This window comes from Artemia sp. Qi Xiang Cuo, chromosome 8 (assembly GCF_049724085.1).
Source record: "Artemia sp. Qi Xiang Cuo chromosome 8, ASM4972408v1, whole genome shotgun sequence".
NCBI lineage: Eukaryota > Metazoa > Arthropoda > Branchiopoda > Anostraca > Artemiidae > Artemia > Artemia sp. Qi Xiang Cuo.
The window spans coordinates 13,981,278-14,000,480 of NC_142801.1; the positions used below are offsets into that span (position 1 = coordinate 13,981,278).

At 35.8% G+C, this 19,203-nt stretch overlaps 1 protein-coding gene across 6 annotated transcripts in view; it reads right to left on the reverse strand.

The window, feature by feature from the left end:
- The window catches only part of LOC148949182 (uncharacterized), a 235,625-nt gene that overhangs the window by 115,061 nt on the left and 101,361 nt on the right, over window positions 1-19,203 (reverse strand). The window lies entirely within an intron of this gene.

Genomic DNA, 19,203 nt, shown 5'->3' on the forward strand with positions numbered 1-19,203 from the left:
GATAATCAGCAAAAATAACTTGATTCATCCCGTAAACGGTGCCAGCATTTTTCCCATTGATCATATTCTGTTTAAAGCCAAGAACGTCTCTCAGATTATCATTGAGAATAATTGTTTCAGTGTCAACAGGTGAGCTAATGTAAATCCTATCATGTTCCAATGAATAATTAAAAGGGAATATCCCAATCCTACCATACGAGATTTTTATATTGATTGTACGCCAAAAAAATCCCATATTATAATATTCAATACATTTCAGTTTGACATGTGGATAGTCACTAGATTTAAGTGCTTGCACTCATTCATAGTTGTCATAGCCCAGTCCATTCATAGTCCAATCGAATGGAATAACTTTTATATCATGCACACGATCCTTTCTCAGGATTTCATAGGTATTTTTGGGAATACAGTTGACAAGAGCCACTTCATACGAACCGTCAAATTGGGGGGTGGGGGAGTGTTTCGTACAAAAATCACTTGTCGTATTCAAGTCAGTGTAGAAAAGATCGGAAACGTTGTACATAAAAGTTACATAGAAATCATTGAGCATTGTCAATATCTTCAACACCGATCCAAGAATCAAAATCAGAGTTGTATCCTAGCCACGGAATAAGTAACTATTTTTTGCCCGTGTGAGTACGTGTCTTTAATATATTTTCAATTTGTTAGATTTCACTTGCATTTGTAATTTTTTGTAGTTTATAGTCATAAAAACAGCCGATAATCTTTTCATCTTTATTATCACGCAAGCGATAAGTTATGAGTTTAGTGTCTAGGATTTTTGCCACTTTAAAAAGTTCGGTGGACCACAAGTAATTCCCCTTTTCAAAAACATTAGTTGTCCTATTAATTCGAACAGTATCACCAACATTGAATTTATTTTTCTTCTTGACAATCGTTTCATTGGATACTGTTTAAGAAAGGAGTCAATTGTATCATGATCAGAATGATGAACTTCCGTTGGCGTAGAGTTGGACAATGATCTATGGGATCGATGGTTAAAAATCAACAGGAATTTATCTAGATCATGAATAAAAGCTGCTGTATTTTTCAATGTACAATATCTGAAATTAAAAGTCGAATATTTCTTATCAATCGTTCGGCCAATGCAGCCTTTATAGGACTATCACTATGATAGAGCAGTGTACTATATTTCAATAGTACTTTTGCAACATGGTGGTTAACAAAGTCACTAGGACAATGTATTTGATTTTTTTTATATGAATCTTGTTCGAGAATAATTTCAATAGCATGAGCAACTTCAAAGCCTCTCTTGGTTCACACTGAACGGGAATACACATAATAACTAAAAACACGGACTGCACGAAGAATGTACTTTTAGAGTGAATTGTGACGTCTTTGAAGCTCATCTAGAGTCAGGAGATCTGCTTGCATTATATGCAATGGGTAAAAGGCTTTAGTTTTTCGATATTGATTAGCACGAAGTCTATGATTTCTATGCAGAGTGTAACTTAATTCATTTTGTAGATAGTCTTGTACACTTTAAGTGTGAACACCAGTGACTTTGGAAAGAGTGGTGGGGGAACTTAAACTCGCCGCCTCACCAATATTTTCATAAACACCTGTCAGAACTTCAACCATTTTGAACGTAAACACGTTGTGTAACGTCCACTACCCTTTTGTATACTGGCTGTTGGTGGTGGTGGTGGTGACATTGACTTGATACGTCTTCGCTTTTGTCTAGCTATCAGTGGTGTGCTAGTATTTTCCAAAATTGATTTAAAATCTTCTTCTTCTTCATATTTTAATGGTGGTGGTGTTGACAATGATGCATGTTCATTTAATTTTTTTAGAATTTTTCTATTGGTAATAAGGCTTTTGGGGAAGTTTAATGTATTTACAAAGTTGTATAGATGAGCGTCATATGATTATAGTCCTTTACGATTTGTAACCATATCATAGATTAAATCAAGTAAATTATAGCTCTTACCCTGAATTATAATCTCTTTCCCATCGCTCTCAACTTGAATATGAACTTGACCACTTTCCGAGAGATAGGCTAGGAATCGTGTACTTTTTTCACGATATGAGATGGGCCGTAGATTTACAAATTTAAATAAAAATGAAAACAATTCCTTCTTCTTTAATTGTGTTCCAGCAGTAGACTCTTGAGGAGATGATTCTTTTTTGTGATCAATAGCAGCGGTGGCCTTCACATGATAGGACTTATGTTTGTCCACTCGGCAAAGTGCATCTTGAAGTAAAAGCAGTTTTGTATCATCCTCAGTATTTTCATTGTCAAGGAATTTACTCAGATTGTTCTCAAAGTGTTTCACGGGTGAGAGAGCAAGTTCAAATGGTGTCAATTTATAGGATTTTGCCATTCTCTAGAGAAAACTGTTTACAAGTCCTGCAATTATCGGTAGTAAAAGTGTGAAAAAGCTACCGCCCGCCTGAAAAAGTCGTTTCCTTTTAAAATTCTTTCCTTTCTTTTTAGAGGCCAATGTACGTACAATGGAGCGATGTTGCTTTGCCCGCTGCTTAACTACTTCTGGCAGTTGAAAATTACCCTCGATCAAATTTAAAGAAAGTTCAGATATTAGATTAATGAAATCATTGTCAGTACCATGTTTGAGTATGGCTTTCCTAAGCGAGAGCTTGGAATTGCTTAGAACTGAAAACAGATGTCTATTTTCATGTAGTTTCTTCTGTGTCATGATACCGACTAATAGGTCTTTTTAGACTTCACGGGGAGATATACTGTAATTTTATTGTCAAAAATACCTGTGACTACACGCAGATCCTCGGGTGTATTTTGATTAAGATCCAATAGGATATAACCATGGGGTTTATTAGTTGCCTGATTGTATGCCGAGAGCAGAAATTTAGGGGCACCTGGATAGATTTGTTTATTGAGGGTTATGAGTGATCTAGAATCACCAACAACTTTGTAGATGACATAGTAGGTGCAGTTCAATGCAAGTGCTCGCATACATTTGCTCTGATGAAAGATATTGTGTAGAACCCGATTAATGGAAATCTGTTCGTGCTGAGAGCGAAAACTGAACAATTGTAGCATTTCCTGGGACCATTGTTCAATAGATTCAGCCAGATCGTCAATGATCAGCCAAGAGTTTGGTTCAATAATGCTGAAAACATCAAGTCCCTGTATGAATTGTATCTGCACCAATCCCATGGTGGTGGCAGCAATTGCTTTTATTTTATCGTATGACTCCTGCTAAATACTGTAACAATAGTAGATTTTTTTCGGCTTTTCCACAAACATTTTATTATTTTAGTTAAGAGTGTTGTTTTGCCCGACATTGACGGCCCACACAGAAACGATCTGAATGGTGTTTTAAATTGATACATGTTCCCTTCAATAGTTCACCTGAACAACTAACTGTAGACCATAGTTGTCTAATGACTAAATAATTTCCCTACTACTACTACTCCGTTCAAGAATAATAATAATAAGAAGACGAATAAAGAATCATATTTTCTTTTATTATATGCATAAAAAAGTAACAATACTTAAAAAAAATACTACATTGAAAAAAAGCACATTAAACTAGAAAAAAATACAACATTTACGTAGGCACAGAGAGAGAAAAAACACTTAAATAAATACACTTTTTTTGTTTATTTATTTATAGAAAAAATACAAAATTAGATTAAAGCACTTAAATAATATCACTATTTTTCAATTTGAATGAAACATGTACAAAAGCACAAAAAAATCTGCTCTAAGTAAAAAAAAAAGATAACTTTAGTAGTGGCGGTGCGCCCCCCCCCCCGGGCCGCGAGGCCCCCCCCCCAAGGTTTTAGGAAATAATTTACAGGACTTTATTCAAACCGAGACTTTCCCTATGGATAACGCATTCGGTCCGATCTGAAGTTAAATAGTGTCCAAGGGGGAGGGTAGTCACACCATCTTGACAAACATAGACCTTGTCGGAAATGGTACTCATGGCAATTTTTTCTACATTTACAGTAAAGTTCCTGTAGTTCAAAGAACGAATTGCCAGCAATTTGGCTCGTGGAATTGTATTTTGAACAATACAATTCCTATAAATTTCCAAGTTGAAATTCTTATCCACATAGCGCGTGGGTACTCCTTTGCAACGTTTCTTGATTTCTTCGTCGTGTGTCTGTATAAAGTACACCTTCGGACTTACAATTATACCACTGGAAATCATGTCGCTTCCCGTTTCTGATTTAAAAAATAATAGCTGATTTGGCGCCCGAAGTTTCACTAGCTCTGGGTAAAGACCGTCCCAATTAGTGTAGTCCATCCGTGAACTGATAATTTCATCGTGCACCAAATAATCAATGAGATTTCGTTTTTTCACTTTTAACAGTATATAATCCGTGTCCCCGTACCAGACCTCTACTTGCCCCTTTTCCGGCCGCTGTACCCTAGCCACATTATAGTAGAATTCTAACTTGAAGTTTTTTTAGATCTCCAGGATAGCACTGCCTGCAGCAATATTTGTATTCAGGATAATAAGTCTTTTTTTCCTAATCAATACTACCATGTCTGGGGTAATGATTTTGATGGAAGCGTAATTTGGAATGGAAATAATTCGAGAAAATTGTTTGGGATCGGTCACAATGTAAGAACGATTCCTATTGTAAATACTCTCGCACGTTGTGCCGAAATACGTATTCACAATGAGCTTATAAATTTCTTTTTCGGCATTTATGTGTGCTGCAAAATGTTTGTAGACAAAAGCGCCAACAAAAATTTTCAGATACGGTTTTAGGCTAAACTGAAGTGCTCATTGAACCTTTATACTTTGAAACTGTTTTTCTTTATCCATTTTAAGTCCAAATGATGTACAACAACATATTTTTTTAGGCAGCAGGTCAGCAATAAGTTTTTGTTTTGAAGGTGACCAATGCAATCTGTCCTCCTCGACTAAACATCTATTGCGGGGGCTTAAAGATTCCCTAGTCAAAGGTCTATTGACGTACGGGAAGATAAACTGCCTTACTAAATCATGAAACTCTACTGGTATTTCCCCATCAATATAAAAAAAACATCCCACTGGTCCAGTCTCCTCATCACTGGTGTCAATGTTGGGGAAACGGGATGCTTGAGGGTCATTGAGCCATTTATAGTCAACACAAGGTAGCACATAAAGGGACATTGCCGAGGGCTACAGAGAACTCATATCAAGGAAATCTGCATTTCATTTCGTCCCCATCTTCTCTCCTCTTGGATCAGTTTCCAAGATACGGCCCCCGTGGATGAAATATCCATCCCCTCATTGATCTGTCGATGATCAGGTGCTGATTAATTTCTTCTATTAACTAAATTTTTCTCCAGCTAATACTTAGGTTAATTTCCATTACTAAATGAGGGGGCGAAAAATAGTAACCCCACTTATGACTGAAGTTTCCTCAGATTTTTTCCACATTTTCATACACATTGTGTAACAAAGTTTACAAATACCTCGACAAATACATCTTGCAGTATTCAAACCCATTTTTACACCTTCCCTCTGCCCAAACTTTTTTTTAGCAAAATTGTATTCATCGGGGGTGCACCTAAGGTCATGTAAACTGTCGTAAAACGATTCAATCGAAGGAATAGTTTCCTCGGCGAATCTCGACATGGAACAATAATAATCATAAGGATAGATGCCCTTGACCGTCAACAAATCATATAAATCATTTGGAAATTGTTGCTTGAGAAGGGGGACAACGTTGCAGCCGTCATCGTTTTTCTGCACCTGAATTAATTCGCTAAATGATTTGGGGAAAAAACTGTAGGAATCTAAAAAGCAAATTTCATTCGTGTACTCATCGTCGGCTTCAACAAATTTCCACATAAATTCCAAAACAAGTAACTTTTCCGATGATTTAGGAATGATTTTTTAGGAAAAGGTGTCTATCACTCTTCCATCATCCACTGTTCTATTTCTTTGAAGATGTGCCATTGCTGATAGCACATACTTCAGATCGTAGTTAGAATTATGCATAAAAACCGGAAGAAAGAGTTGCTGTTTAATTTTTAAATTACATGAATTGTGAGCCCACCCCCGAAAGTTACTTTTTCTCGTTGAATTGGGGTCAATAAGTTGATTGTGATCCTGGACTGCGTCTTTTGGAGCAAGAACATCTCTAAAAATCCAGCAAATTGTCCCCTTTTCTAGTGCCAGTTGCTACTTATCTGATAATGTCATTGGGTAGTTGGTGTGACGCAATCGTGAAATTGCGCCGTTTGCTGTTTTTATTAAAGATACTAATAACTTTTCCATACTGACCTCCTCATCCAGAGCCAAACAAAACTCTTTCAACTACATTTTATTATTGGAATCACGACGGGTGTATTCGTACGAACACGCAACTAGTTTGTGATCCTTGACTAAATTTGGCCTTGATGGGTCTGATACCTCAAACAGTCTTGATTCAGAGTCCAAAGAAACTTTATATACTTGTAGCCGGGGCTTTCCGAAATTTTTAATTTGAAAAGTATCTTTGACTTCTGCCGGCATTTCTATTCGTTGATTCCCATGAATTTTGCAATGCCCCATGTGATCCGAGAATGTTCTCTCAGATGTGAATGGGGAAAGACACATGGAGCAATAGAGACGTTCCCCTTTCTTCACACCTTGGGATAGGAGTTGACTTATTGCTGTAACAGGGAAAAAATGACCATAGGAATTTACATCTTTGAGAGGCTCGTAAATAACCCAAACCCAATTTTTAACATTATCCACCATCGGTGTCCTCACTGAAAACAAAACCCCTTTTTTATTTGGTTTGTTTCCCCCATCTACATATTCAGTGTCATGCTTGAGAACAACCATCCCCGACACAAGATTTTCATTTGGATTTTCAAATACGGCTATTTTTTTCAAAGACACCGGATATTTTCCCTATTCACAGTCAAAATTTACTTTAGGGAAATTTTCTCCAATTTTACGAGCAAGTACATCGAGATTTTCTGTTGATGAATCTTTGTATAATATCTTTTGGACTGCTGCTAAAAATGCATATGTATAGCATTGCAGTCCCGTGTCAAAATTGAAACCCTGAACCCCTCCTGTAGCCCAAAAATCTGGGTGGCATTTTATTCGTCGACTAGCCCCCGCCCCTCTTAAAATAAAGTTTTTTTTAAATCTACCGAGATTCAGATCCATGTGTTCAATGTATAAAATTGTGGACCCACTATCTCTCTCATTAAATGTGTCCAAAGTCAAAATTTGTTTATTTACCCAGTTAAAAAAGTTAGTCTCCAATTCGTTTTGACCAGGGTAAAAAGTCTGGTTGCAAGTAGAAAATTGAAAATTTAAAATATCCCCAGATGTCCCATTTTGTAAATAAACTTTCTGATTAACTGTTACCGTAACCCCCCCTTGACGCTCCCATTTGTGAATCTGATTCTCAATTTGTGCTCAAATTCTGTTGAAGTAGCTATGGAGAACATTTAAAGGGTCTGTTAAAATAATTCTACTGTCAACCACGTTTTCCTCGGGGGGAATTAAAATCCACCCTGTATGTTTGTAAGTGACCTAGAGCAGATTCTAACAAATAAAATTCACGAAATTCCGGGGACGTAACACTATTTTCATCTCCTGCACCTATTTGTACAGGACTCAATTCACTAATTATAGAACTATCGTTAAAAATGTCCCCGCAAAAATTAGGTCTAACAATTTTCATAAGACTGTCCATTTCTTCAGCTGTAAATTGAAAATCCAGGGGGATATTAAATGGCATACCTTCACTAACATCATCATCATCCGGTGAGAGGGGACAATTACCCATGATACTTTGAAGTCCCGGACCAGGGAAGGCAGAAGTTTTCACAGCTTCCCCCTGAAACTAGAAAATGAATGGATTAAGTTTTTTTTTCTTTGATGAAAGTTTTATCACAATTATAACACACTTTTATTTTTTTTGCTTATAGCTTTATTTATCAAACGAATGCATAATAAATTACAAATTTTTGCTTATAGCATTATTTACAAAACAATGCATAATAAATTACAAATTTTGTTAATAGCACACACACACACACACACTCACACTTACACACACACTCACACACACACTCGTTCACACACACGCGCACACACACACACACGCACACACACATACACGTACATACGTTCCCACACACATACACACACACATTCACACATGCGCACACACTCACACACACACACACACACACACAACACACATGCGCAGACACTCACACATGCACACACACACTCACACACACACACACACACAACACACATGCACACACACTCACACATGCACACACACTCACACATGCACACACACTCACACTTACACACACACGCACACACACTTTTATAGTGTTGAAAAAAAATGGCGAAAAGGCTAATTCACTAACCTATATAAAAAAGGTTTTATTTTCTATGTGAAATAACCATTATTTTATAAATTTAAAAAAAAAAAATGTTCATTTTTTCACCCCATCCTCAAAACTCAATTCCTCCTAGAATTATTTAAACTAAATACTTGCCTCCACCCCCCTCCCACATAAAGTTCAGAAAGACGCAAAAGAATGCTTTCTTTGCTAATAAAAAAAATGCAATATATTCAGCTATCTCTGAGGGGAGCAGAGAAATTTAAAACAATGGTCGGGGGGTGGGGGGAGATTAACATTTTAATATCTCTGACATACACTTTTACGGTGTTAAAAAAACAGCGAAAAGGTTAATTCATTAACCTATAAAAAAAGGTTTTATTTTCTATGTGAAATAACCATTATTTTATAAAGTTAAAAAAAAACATATTCATTTTTTCACCCCATCCTCAAAACTCAATTCCTCCTAGAATTATTTAAACTAAATACTTGCCTCCACCCCCCCCCCTCCCACAGAAAGTTCAGAAAGACGCAAAAGAGTGCGTTCTTTGCTAATAAAAAAATACATTATATTCAGCTATCTCTGAGGGCAGAGAAATTTAAAACAATGGTCGGGGGGTGGGGGGAAATTAAAATTTTAATATCTCTGACATACACTTTTACGGTGTTGAAAAAAAAAGCGAAAAGGTTAATTCATTAACCTATAGAAAAAGGTTTTATTTTCTATGTGAAATAACCATTATTGTATAAAGTTAAAAAAACATGTTCATTTTTTCACCCCATCCTCAAAACTCAATTCCTCCTAGAATTATTTAAACTAAATACTTGCCTCCGCCCCCCCCTCCCACAGAAAGTTCAGAAAGACGCAAAAGAGTGCTTTCTTTGCTAATAAAAAAATGCATTATATTCAGCTATCTCTGAGGGGAGCAGAAAAATTTAAAACAATGGTCGGGGGGGGGGGAGATTAACATTCTAATATCTCTGACATACACTTCTACGATGTTTAAAAAAACAGCGAAAAGGTTAATTCATTAATCTATAGAAAAAAGGTTTTATTTTCCATGTGAAATAACCATTATTTTATAAAGTTAAAAAAAACATATTCATTTTTTCACCCCATCCTCAAAACTCAATTCCTCCTAGAATTATTTAAACTAAATATTTGCCTCCACCCCCCTCCCACAGAAAGTTCAGAAGGACCCAAACGAGTGCTGTCTTTGATAAAAAAAAAATGCATTATATTCAGATATCTCTGAGGTGGGCAGATAAATTTAAAACAATGGTCGGGGGGGGGAGAGACTAACATTTTAATATCTCTGACATACACTTTTACGGTGTTGAAAAAAACAGCGAAAAGGTTAATTCATTAACCTATAGAAAAAAAGGTTTTATTTTCTATTTGAAATAACCATTATTTTATCAAGTTAAAAAAAACATGTTCATTTTCACCCCATCCTCAAAACTCAATTCCTCCTAGAATTATTTAAACTAAATACTTGCCTCCGCCCCCATCCCACAAAAGGTTCAGAAAGAGGCAAAAGAGTGCTTTCTTTGCTAATAAAAAAAATGCATTATATTCAGCTATCTCTGAGGGGGGCAGAGAAATTTAAAACAATGGTCGGGGGGGGGGGGGAGATAAACATTTTAATATATCTGACATACACTTCTACGATGTTTAAAAAAACAGCGAAAAGGTTAATTCATTAATCTATAGAAAAAAGGTTTTATTTTCCATGTGAAATAACCATTATTTTATAAAGTTAAAAAAAAACATGTTCATTTTTTCACCCCATCCTCAAAACTCATTTCCTCCTAGAATTATTTAAACTAAATATTTGCCTCCCCCCCCCCTCCCACAGAAAGTTCAGAAAGACCCAAACGAGTGCTTTCTTTGCTAATAAAAAAAATGCATTATATTCAGATATCTCTGAGGAGAGCAGAGAAATTTAAAACAATGGTCGGGGGGGGGGAGAGATTAACATTTTAATATCTCTGACATACACTTTTACGGTGTTGAAAAAAACAGCGAAAAGGTTAATTCATTAACCTATAGAAAAAAAGGTTTTATTTTCTATGTGAAATAACCATTATTTTATAAAGTTAAAACAAAAAACCTGTTCATTTTCACCCCATCCTCAAAACTCAAGTCCTCCTAGAATAATTTAAACTAAATACTTACCTCCGCCCCCCTCCCACAGAAAGTTCAGAAAAACGCAAAAGAGTGCTTTTTTTGCTAATAAAAAAAAATGCATTATATTCAGCTATCTCTGAGGGGGGCAGAGAAATTTAAAACAATAGTCGGGGGTGGGGGGAGATTAACATTTTAATATCTCTGACATACACTTTTACGGTGGTGAAAAATGGCGAAAAAAAGTTGGATAGAAATAGGTAGAAGCTAGAGGTGAAAATACTCACATTTCCAAATTCAGACTGCTGTTGAGTACCGTCCGTTTCTTGCATAGATGTGGTGGCAATGTCACTGGCTAGTACAGGTGAGCCAGTGGGGCTCCCGATCATGTGAGCAACTATCCATTCTCTTTTCAGCTTTCTACCTGGCTGCATAGGAGTTGGCACTGGTGAGTTTTGAGCAGGCAGCGTCGGTCTGGAATGGATGTGAGTGGCCCCCAATGGACCACCTATCTCCACTTGTTGTATTGGAGCGACGCCGTTAGTCGTAGCTCTCTTTTCCGGGGGAGAGTAATTGTAGGAATCCTCTTCCTTAAAAAAGAAGGCAAAATTTAGCATGGAAAAAACAATTCGCTTTTTTACAGAAGAAAAAATTAGTCTGCACAAAGAATCCCCTCTAACCACACGGAATCAGGGAACAGAGTCTCTCTCAAACCCCGTAAACCTCTTTTAAAAGATACAAGAATTAACTATTTAACACAAAAATTTCGTTTTTAACGGATACCAAGTAAAGAAAAACCGTGTTAGAATAGATTCATTGCCCTCTTTCCTGTCATATATTTTTATAAAAGCCTCTTAATCATCTGTGAAATCCATTTGCTTTCATAAAATACAATTGAAAAATATCTGTCTAATTTAGTCAAAAAACAAACTCTTTTGTCAATGAGTCTTGAATCGCACATATCCATCTTTTTTGTTTTCTTAATCCCGATAAGACGCATGCCAAATGTTGTCTTGAAATCATCCCCTCTTTGGTAACATGTTAAACACAGATGGTTTTATTTAGAGCGGAAGAAGACAGTACATTTTAAACGAGCGATTGGAAAGGGATTCTTTTGAACGAAAAAGAACTAAAACTACTGAATTATGCTCCTAACAGAGCAATGGAAAAGGGAGTTTTTTGTTTTACATAATAGAAAAAAGCGTACTTAGCGCTTTCTATCGAATATACTCATTATATTTTAAAGTTTTGTATTGTTGGAGGGGAGGGGGGCTAAGTCCCCCTGAATTTGAATTTACTAGTAAAACGATTTTTTTTGGAAATAAAGAATGAAAGTGTACTCATATTGAAAATAGAAATATCCATTGTTTCAGAGTTAATAAAATCCAGTGTACTATGCTCGATATGCTAATACATAATGAAAATTAAATTCAAAAGCATGAACATTTTATACGGGGTTTCAATGACGAATTGTTAAGCAGTTCTCTGATTGGCTGCCTAAAAAACAGGTGTCAGCTCGAAAAAAAACCCACTCTGGTTGAAAAAAAACTTTGAGTTGAAACAATTCTGTGCGGGGAATCCCCCGTTAATACTGCTATCTGTTTTACAATGTTTATGAACAGGCGGGGAATCCCCACTCGTTTGGAATGGTACCAACGGGACATAAGCAAATAGCACGTAGTTTCATGACGTGTTTAATCACGTGTAGAGGTTCCCATAGATTAACAATGGAAGGAACATAGAATAGCATGGTAATTGCTATAGCTTTATGCAAAGTATAAGTTAGATTACTACTTTCTTTACCTTTCACTTTTTGATTCCCTTTTTAGTTGCCGGCTTGACCATAATTCATCTTTTGTTTCTTCACCAAAGAGGCTCTAATAATCCTCTAAGGATTAACGCCAATGTAGACAAACTCCCCTTTCACCCCTAGAGCAATTTCACTTCTCCCGTATTTATGTTTTTGTTGGCTCGGTCTTAGATTCTTCAACATAGGACTCCCCCCTAACATACAAATTCTTATTACTACAGTTATATATTTACATATTGCGCCCTTTGGAATATTTTATAAGTTTCCTTCCCTGTCCATTTTTAATGCCTCCATGCCTCATGCCTCCAGGTGTCCCTCAAAATGCCCAGTTGTTAACCCCTCGCTTTATTACTACTTCCAAATATCGTTTTGAGATCAATATTAATGTCTCTCTTCCTTTCACTGGTATTTTTTAAACCAGCTTTTGCCATAAACGATAGCATTGGGACAGACAAACTGAACATATTGCTTAAATTCAAAGTTCTGCTTAGGCAATTGTTTTGTCTCTAAATTTGAAAAGAATGGATCTAAAAATGAAGGAAAACAGCGATTAAAATAGAGGGTTTTAAAACAGTAACACATCTTTTTCACATATAATCAATTCATTATACATGAAATTATCAAACATACATCACATTATGTATCAATTATATTTCTAATATATATATATATTCGTACATCGAATATATACATTATATTTGTAAAAATTAGATAGATATAATTATATATACAATTTATAAATATTTATATAATTATATAAATATATTCATGTATTTATATGATTATTTATATTTATATTGTTGATGAATATAACTTATATATATATAAATTAATATCATTATATATCAAATAGTATACCAATTCCCCTATCGAATATACATAAATTATATGTGAAATATATATCCCTTATATATCAATTATCACATATAATGAATTGTCACAAATAATTATGTCAGTATTTAACCACAAAGGAGATAACCTTGTCGCCCCTTAAACCCCCCGTAAAAGGTAAAGTGTTCACTGAACTTTACTGAAAACCAAACAAATAGCTTAACTTGGAAGTGTAATTTAGCCAATTGTTTTTCTATACAATGGAAAGGAAGGGATTTGAAATGAAGACATACTTGATGAATCCTTGAATGCCCAAATGGTATCTTTACCTTTTGGGAGACTTGAGGAGCGAAAATACCAGCCTTAGTTGGGGTAATTTATGTTCCTTTTAAGTTTGGCAACATTGTTCGTTTTAATTTATGCTCGGTTTGAGTCTCGTCAATACTTCAAGCACATATTTCACAAACGGTGGTCACGTCAGGCCTTACTGAAATATGAGACATGCAAAATTTCCAATGCATATGATTAGAAGACCAAAAGTTGGGCCTTTTAGTCCATGCCCCCTCGAACCTTTAAATACAATTCTTTGAAGAAAACACCACTTATGGAACATTTACTTAATGTTTTTTCCTTTACTTAGAACATTCATAATACAGTCTCAGCGATTTTTTATTATTAATATTTAATCATAAAGAACCATTCCCTAATAATTCCCATGACGATTGATCCTGAGTGTAAAATAGTAAATTATGTCTATTTTTGCAATGCTGGGGTGGAGGGGTTGTTAGTTTGGGACCTCCAAAAACTCAGATTAAAAGTTCCTGAATGAAACTAGATCCGAAAGAGGTAAATTGACCACCTTTTCATTAAAAAAAATTAACAAGGGGAGGGAGTTGTGGTAATGGGAGGGGTAAGAGCCCAAGCGCATCACTTTGGCTCCTCCAGTCATATGTTTAAAATCTTTCTTTTATTGATTTCAACTAGATGTAACATGTCCATCTTTCCATATAAAATGGAGAAGTGAGTAAGAGGGAGAGGATGTTTTAGGTTAGAAGGAGAAGGTTAGAATGAGCTCAAAGACATCAGTTTCATCCTTCAACCTTAAATACTGAAATGCTTTATGACTTTGATTTCATGTGGCAAAGCGAAAGTGGGAATAGTGGCCTTTCTACCACCTTTCTAAGAACAAATTGGAGGAAGAGGGAGACCGTGACAGGGTTCTTTATTCATACACATAAAAACTCTTTAACTCTGATTTCAAAAAGCTTTGACAATAAAGGGAGGAGTAGAGCGAGGAAGAGAAGGTTAGAAATAGCAGGGTCAAAAGCCATAAGTTTTTCCCTTCAACCATAATAATTGAAAGCCATCAGTTTTACCCTTCAACCATAATAATTGAAAAACTTGCAAGACTCTAAGGTCCAATTGCTTCTCTTTTAGCTTCGATCATAGAGACTGAAAATCCCTGAATACAAATATGGATGAGAGTGGGATTGGGATATGTTGTGCAGGAGTTCTTCATTCATTCAGGTTGAAAGGCGTATGACTCCGATATCAACAAGATTTAACATGTCCACGTACGGGGCTGCCGCAGGTTAGGTCTGGTCATTCGGAGCAGCTGCCTTGGGGGAATAATGGGTAGGCTTATTGACGTCTCTCTCGCAGAAAATCTGTCACTAACGGTAACATGTGTTTTTCAGCTCTCATCATTTTGGGCTTATTAGTGCAATCAAATGTTTAATATGGTCAGACGGCTTCCCACAGTAGTTTATATACTTACTTGTACTTGTCGCGGGACCAGACGCGGACACCTCAACCAAAATCTAGAAATCCGCATGGTTGACTCCCATCTGTCGCGATCTTGTGCCAGCTCTTTGACAACCCGGATCCAGCGGCTCTCCCATATTCTGCTGAATTTTATAAATCCGCCAATGGGTTCAAGATCATTTCTGATAGTTGTCCACAAATTTTTCAATTGACCACTTGTTCGCCTACGCCAATCAGGCAAAGCAGAGGCTAGAGGCATTTGCTTAATGATCCACTGGGTCTTCTCAGGACATGGCCAAGCCATCACAGTCTTCTTTGTTTCACAATCGCGATGGTAGGTTCGATGTTACAACAGCCGTGGCGCGCATCAACATTCGAAACTCTACCAGAGTATCGTTTTCTCAGGGTTTTTCGTATACAGCGGAGGTCAAAGACTATCAAATCATGGACATGAAGTGCCTTCAATGACCAAGTCTCAACTTTTAAAAAAGAACAGATCTAATGCGGCTTTATAAACAAAAAATTTGCCTTCTTGCAGATCTCCTGCCAGTTCCACAAATGGTAGCAGAATTGTGAGAGGATAGTTTAGCTTTGTTGATTTTGTTCTATATGTCAAGGACACAATCTCCACGAGAGTCTATTAGGGAGCCACGGTAAACGAAGCTATCGACTTTTCCCAGTTCTTGTCCGTAAATTACAAGCTGATGACCTTGGCTGTATATTTATACCCATACAGTCAGCTTCCTAAAGTCCACCAAAAATAAATTGGCAATAAAACTAGAGGCATCCAACCATTTGACGATTAGGGGGTACATTCGTACAAGGCATACTGCTGTTTTAATGCCTCATAAAAGATCTGAAGCCGAACTGGCCAGCCTTGACACAAAACACAAAGAAATAAATATAAAGACGACAAACGGTTCAATGGCCAGTAAATGATAACGAAGAAAAAAGAAACAAAAACAAACATTTCACCTGTATCTAAAAAGGCGTTTTCAGTGTAACAAACAAATGAAAAAAACGTTTGAAAGTAAAATAGACTAACCTAAAATATATAATATAAAATTACTTAGCATCTATAATTTGTAGCTACCTTCATCAAACCAACTCTCAAAAGTAACTGGATTAAACATTCAAAATGGCAAATGAACTAGGAATAAGTTATTGCGACATAATTTTATGCAAAGCCTTTGATGCTGCTATTCGCTTAGGTTTCTTATCTGAGCTAACCCCTCGGACATTTTGCAATACTTTATTTTTATTTTTGAATATGGGTTCATTTTTTAAGATAATATCATAAATAGGATCAATATTTATATTCCCAGTATCTCAATTAATTGATAAACCTGCAAAAATATGTTTTTTTTTATTTATAATGCTTCAAGAGCGCATTGAGCGAAACCTTTATCATTGAAAATGGCTGTTGCCTCCTCGAACTGCCCAAAATGGTCCAAATTAAAAAAATATATGTTCTGCTAAAGCTGAAGTGAAACTTTCTGGAGATTTTGTAAATTTTAGAGCTTTATCTATTGAATTCTGGTGCTCAATAAATCGTTCCACAAACTGCTAGTGTGTTCGACCGATATAAAATTTTCCGCAAGAGTAAGGGATGCTATATACTCCACTTGCGAAACTATTACGTGCTATATCTTTTCCTGAATTTAGAAAGCTACTCAATGGTCTGATTGATTCAAAACAAGTTGAAATATTACGTTTCAGTAAAGTCCGTTTAGTTTTTCCCCAAGAATTGGTATGTAAGGAAATGGAACATATCTATTGGAAATTGTAGGGTCCAAAAGTTGAGAACCTTCGTTTCTATTACCTTTGTCATGCTTAATCTGTCTTTTCTGTATTATTTCACTTACAAATTTTACAGGATACCCGTTGCAGAATAAAATATACGTCAAATACAATAGTTTGCTATCAATATACTCCGGGGAACAAATTTTAAAAGCTCTACAAACCAATGATATGACTGTTCCCGTTTTTACTAAAATTGGGAGAGATGAACGAAAATTTAATTACCTGTCATTATGAGTTGGTTTTCTATAAACTGAAAAAAGTAAACCATTATCACTCTTTATTAATAAAATATCTAAAAAGGGTAGCCTATCTTGTTTTTCTAGCTCTAGAGCAAATTTAATATTTTTGTCAAACCTGTTTAAATGGTCAAGAAACAAATTTAAGAAATCCAATCCATGTTCCCGAATGCACAAGACATCGTCCATTAACCTACCCCAGAAACAAGGAGACAGACCAAAACACTGAATAGCGGACATTTCTATCGAATCCAAAACTAAATTAGCCAGGATTGGACTTAAAGGAGCGCCCATGGTTAAACCGAAGACCTGTTGATAAAATTCTCCTCTAAAACCGAAATAAAAGGAATACTTGTTTACTCACGAGACCTTATCCAATAGATAATGCTCTAAAATTTACAAAACCTCCAGATAGTTTCACTTCAGCTTTAGCAGAACATATTTTATTTTTTAATTCGGACCATTTTGTGCAGTTCGAGAAGGCAACAGCCATTTCCAATGGTATAGGTTTCACACAATGGGCTCTTGAAGCATTATAAGTAAAAAAAAACATATTTTTGCAGGTTTATCAATTAATTGAGATACTGAGAATATAAATATTGATCCTATTTATGATATCATTTAAAAAAAAACATATTTAAAAAATAAAAAAAAGTATTGCAAAATGACCCAGGGGTTAGTTCAAATAACAAACCTAAGCGAATAGCAGCATCAAAGGCTTTGCATAAAATTTGTCGCAACAACTTATTCCTAGTTCATTTGCTATTTTAAAATATTTAATCCAGTTACTTTTGTGAGGTGGTTTCACGAAGGTAACTTCAAAATGTAAATGTTAAGTAATTGCATATTATATATTTTAGGTTAGTCTATTTTAGTTGTATATATATTTTTTTTTCTACGCTTAAGACGCCTTGTTAGATACGGGCGAAATATTCGTTTGATTTTTTTTTTTTTTTTTTTTTTCGTTTCCGTTTACTGGCCATATACCCGTTTGTCATCTTTATATTTTCTTTGTGTTTGCTGCCTTGTATGCAATCATATTAGGACACAGACCTATCGAGGGCGCAATCAGTTTAAACAAGACACGGTAAATAAAAGACGCTGCTACCTTTGCTGAATTTTGAGTTGTGGAGTATGGTCTCAGTTTGTTTTGAGTTTGACTGGGACGTAATCACGCTCACAGAACAAGCATACACCGAATACCGAATACATACACACCAAGAACACAGAACACTAAGCAAAAACTGCAAGTGAAAATGTTTATAAGTCAATCTGACTAAGTCCCTAAGACCAAACGGAGGAAAATGTTCAAATATTTGTCCACTCCTGGCTTTAACGTAAATGTACAAATCCTCTGGCGAAAACAATTATTTTGAGCTTTTATGTTCGCTGATGTACTCAATCTTAAAGTAGACACTTAACTTCAAACTGCCTATTAAAAAACTATTTAATGTTTAAATACTAAAAAAATTCTCTATTGCTTTCTGGTATTAATCATTATTTTTAAGAGATACCTTTCCGATTGCACCATGGCTGCAGCAGTAACTGCAACCTAGCAAAGAGGAAACCAATGTCCATAGTATCTGGAAATTTTGAAGGAAATTGCCGAATGTAAAAGAGAAGGCCTTTAAGGCTGATTCAGGGACGGTAACTTTGTTCCAGGTTACGCTTAGAAATAAAAAGTAATTACAAAAATAAATTTTCGGGAATTAAAAAAAAAACAAAACTGGAAACCCTTCCAAATGGCGGCGGATCAAAATAGAAAGTACCCCATTAAAATTTTCATGGTTGGAAACTCTAAGCCGGAAGCTTACATCTTTTCATCTTGCAAACCCGAGAAAATTAATCTTTAGCTCACTATGTATCTAATTTTATTTTTTTATTTTTTATTCTCCGGCAATAGCAGGTCACTGGATCATCTTAGAGAGACGGTTAAGGGTTTTTTGAAAGGTAGTGCTAACATCTAGGTACTTTTATGAACCGACTTGATAGCAAATATGAAAGGATCATTTTGAAATATAAAAGGATCCTTTCCACTGAAAGGATCAAACGAAACACCTTACATCACAACTGAGCTTGCAAAGTTTGTTTCCTCTAAAAGTTCTGAGAAAAATCATGAAAACAGCTTCATTAAGCAAAGACTTTGTGGTAAGGTAAAGAATACCGCATTGGCCTTATAGTCCCTACCGGCGGTGTTGATCTACGATGGCCCTTCAGCCTTAAAGTCCAATGGGTTTTGGGAACACCCATCCTTTGTTTTAGCACATCCTTCCTGTTTACCTTCCCTAAATTTCTCCAGGTAACCATTTAGAGCTGG